This window comes from Macrobrachium nipponense, chromosome 19 (genome assembly GCF_015104395.2).
Source record: "Macrobrachium nipponense isolate FS-2020 chromosome 19, ASM1510439v2, whole genome shotgun sequence".
Classification (NCBI taxonomy): Eukaryota; Metazoa; Arthropoda; class Malacostraca; order Decapoda; family Palaemonidae; genus Macrobrachium; species Macrobrachium nipponense.
In genome coordinates this window covers 38,979,874-38,984,348 of record NC_061088.1, presented here as the reverse complement: position 1 = coordinate 38,984,348, position 4,475 = coordinate 38,979,874, and positions in this window count along the sequence as shown.

Below are 4,475 nucleotides of genomic sequence, written 5' to 3'. Positions count from 1 at the left end.
GATTTGATATCCTCAGTCTTGGCTTACCCTACGGTGAAAAAAAAAATATTCCGACAAAATGTTATCTTAGAAAATATAAAAATGTTAAGTACACCGTCGCATCTCTCTATGCCTTGTGTATTTCATCATTATTTATCAACACCCACGTGTTTTTCTGCCATATTTTCGTCTTGTGTTAAGTATTTAATTTTATTTTTTCTGTTCACAAGCTATCTTTTACTAACCGAAGCTTTTTTATAAGCAGACTCTTGCACTTCTGGGTCACTCGACGTAAGGTTTTTTTTTTTTTTTTTTTTTTACGTGATATTTTCTTCAGCCCTTAAAAACAATTGTACATATGTTCATGCTGAAGGCCTCAGTAATCTTTAAGTAGCAATATTTTTGAGATTTAAATATCCTCTTTTTATTTATATCAGATCAGTTGCATAGATTCTTTTATTAATTGCATTTACTGCTGAGTAGCCAATATTTCTGGTACAACTTTAACCAATAGGCTAATATTAACACAGAATTAATGTGGCTCCTGTTAGAGGCCAGGTTATAGCCAAAATCAGTGGCAAAACAGAACTAAAATTAGTGATAAAACTGTAGCCAATAAATTCATAAAAATATACTATTATATAAATAAATGGTATCAATTTACAAAAGATAAAACAAAGACTTTCGAACAACTTAACAGTGTTCTCCTCACTGTTTACGTAATAATAAAATGCGAGAGGACAGTTTTCCTATATAGGAATATAGTTATGGACAAAATAGAACATCAAATTAATGGCAAGAATTCAAGCTGTCCTAGTTCGAGTTCGTATGAGATAGACCTAACCAACATGTGTGAATTGAATTTCACCGTAAGTATATTAGAATATAATCTGTCTGGTACAAATATTGGCGACAAGATACTGGAAAAGCCCCGAAAACATGTCCGTGTGAACTTATTAGGGTGTGATCTCGGAATCTCAAAGGAGCATCAAGACAAAGGAAATTGCTCTCTAAAAGGGGTGTTCATATTTGCAAATACAGCAATCTTTTATTGAGACAGTTCTAAAACTGAATAACATTTAAAATTATCAGTTTTATTACTGATGATACAATTAAAGCAAACTGAAGCTTCAGAACTATTTAAACATTATTCTGGAAGCGGAATTTACTGTAAATGTCAGAGGCCTTCAACATCAAGATTAATTGTAATACAAATTCTAATCTTTTATATACTTAAGGCAATCCGAAGAGATTATATCTAAATCTCAAACAAGTGTTCACGTTATGTTTTAACTACCTATCTTGCCCCAGTTTATAATTTAAATAAACGTCACACACACTCAGACACGGAAATATTATATGTATGTATATAGATATATATACATATATATTATATATACATACATATATATATATATATATATGATATATATATATATATATATATATATATATATTATATATATATAATATATATATATATATATATATTTGTGTGTGTGTGTGTGTGTATGTGTGTGTGTGTGTGCGTGTGTGTGCGTTAAGCTACGAATGTCCTATAATATCCAATTCGCTCAACCACGGAATTAAAGGAATTAAAAAATTTTCATATAATGTTAACCGAAGGGGAATCACGGTGATGTTATAAGAATTCATGATAGGGCTTCGTGCAACAAACGATCGACTTGGTTAACATGGCACACAGGGGGTTGTATATTGATTCTATTTACAAATACCTGGGTTGGAGAGAGATTTGTAAGCTCGGAATCGGTATCAACTTATAACGTCACTTGTTGGCTGAGTCGATAATGTCACTGCAGTCCTGATTTCTTCTCTGGCTGTCCGCTGGTTTGAATCCACAGGAGAACGAAATTATTATCAATTAAATATATAATTCCCCTTCCGAGGTAGAGTAAATTTGCACCAGATTTACCCAACTTCCTGATCCACTAGTTAGCCAATTGGTAGCATTTCGTTCAAATTACCCATTCAGCTTGAATACGATGGAATTAATCATCACATCAGCCCCCATTTTTGCATAAACAAATTTCTTACTAACATCAGGATTGAACTCAGATCTCTCGAATATACATACGTGTATACACACACACACACACACACACATACATATATATATATATATATATATATATATATATATATATATAAGAATTTGAACTAATTCGTAAGTAGCTTTCGTCTTTAAGTATTCTGACCATATAACTGAGAAAGCAATTCACAAAAAAAAACGTAATTTTCTACCGACCCCCTCAAGACAAGACCAGAGAGACACCCAACAATAAAATAAAAATTCCATGCCTGGGCAGGATTAAGACGGTGACCCAGACTCTCGGAAAATCTAACCCTTTTGCTTTTACTTACCCAAACACCTTAGCCAAATCCCTGATTAACGTCCCAAAAAAGACATTCCCCAAGGACACAGGCGTTTATGAAATCCCATGCCTGGACTGTGACCGATTAATCTTACACCGGATTAACAGGAAAATCACTTACCCTGAGATTAATACAACATAAACGGTCAGTTAGGTATAGACAACAGAACACAGCCATTTTCAACTATATAAATGAATATAACCACAGAATAAACTGGAATTTGTCACATACAATTTATAGCAGCAACTGCCGGTAAAAGAGTCAAATGATGAAATTGGCCTTGATTAAACAGAAACAAGTAACTAATGTCTCAAAGGGCACTTGGGATTAAGATGTTATTGACAAAGTTTTCATTCAACCAACGCGTAAGAGAATAAAAGGAAGATTATCAGTATGAGTGACCTAAACTGGCTCACCTGTGGGTGGATCTCTTGGTATAAATGCCACCTTTTCTGTAACTTTTCTCATTCATCTTCCGGAAGAGGGAGACAGCCTTCCCTGAAATATAGTATTTTCTCTCTATATTTTGCCATTTTTATGGGCTCCTTTTATTAAATGAAATTCTGTTGTAACAGAACATTTTTACCAGTCATATATATATATATACATATATATATATATATATATATATATATATATATATATATATATATATATATATATATATATATATATATATATATATATATATATATATATATATATATATAGTATATATCTATATATATATATATATATATATATATATATATATATATATATATATATATATATATGGGCAAGCCAGCCTCAATAGGTGCCAGTCCCAAGCCCGGATAAATAGGGAGGGTTGGTGTCAGGAAGGGCATCCAACTGTAAAAACCCACGCCAGAACCAATGAAATGAGTCGTGATATTGATGAGAATAGTGCTAGGGCGTAATCCGTAAACGACGCACAGACACATCGCCCTAACTCGGTGACAAGGCGAGGGCTACTGCATCTTGAGCGGGTGCAGCTAAAGAAGCGAGCTCTAAATGTGATCAGAATAGGCCAGCTCAATATTGGGTCTATGACAGGAAGAGGAAGAGAGTTGGCGGAGTTGATGAGGATAAAGAGAGTGGATATTTTGTGTGTGCAGGAAACTCGATGGAAGGTTAATAAAGCTAAAGAACTGGGGGATGGCTACAAGCTAATCTATAGTGGAGCAAATGAGCAGGGTAGGAATGGCGTTGTGTAGTGTTGTCACTGGAAACTGAGAATGCGTTGTCGGAAGTGAGTAGAAAGATGACCGCATTATGAGAGTGAAGATATGATATGGAGGGGAAACTATGAACATCATTAGCTCTTATGCTCCACAAGTGGGCTGCACAGAGTAAGAAAAGAGCCGTTTTTGGAACGAAATGAGTGAGGTAACACAAGAACTGGAAGAGCAGGAGAGGGCTGTAGTGGGGGCAGACTTTAATGGACATGTCGGAAATAAAAAGAATGTAATTGAACGTGTGCATGGAGGACATGGGATTGGGGAGAGAAACCCAGAAGGAGAGAGTATAGTAGACTTTGCCGTGTCCTTTGATATGGCAATAGTGAACACATTCTTCAAAAAGAAGAGGGAGCACTTGATAACATACAGGAGTGGCGGTAGATGCACACAAATAGATTACCTCCTTTACAATAGATCAAGGCTGGTGGAAGTTAGGAATTGTAAAGTTATCCTAGGTGACCACGTGGCCCCCCAACATAGGCTCCTTTGTATGGATTTAAAGATGAAAAGAGAAAAGAAAACGAAAACGAATGAGGTAAAGAAAATCAAGTGGTATAAATTGTTAGAGAGGGATAATGATAAGAAGAGAGAGTTCAGGAGAAGAGTGCTGGGAGAGGTTGATCTGGGAATTGAAGATGTGGGAGAATGGCGGAGGCATAATGCATTTGTGATTAAAAGACATGGAAAGGAGATACTAGGGGAAACATCTGGAAAAGTATGGGAGGGAAAGGAGAGCTGGTGGTAGGGAGAAGAGGTGGGGGAAGTGGTGAAGGGTAAAAGGGAGGCAAAGAATAGATTTGAAGAGTCACAGCTGGAGGAGGACAGAGATAGATTAAGAGAAAGAAACAAAGAAGTAAAAAG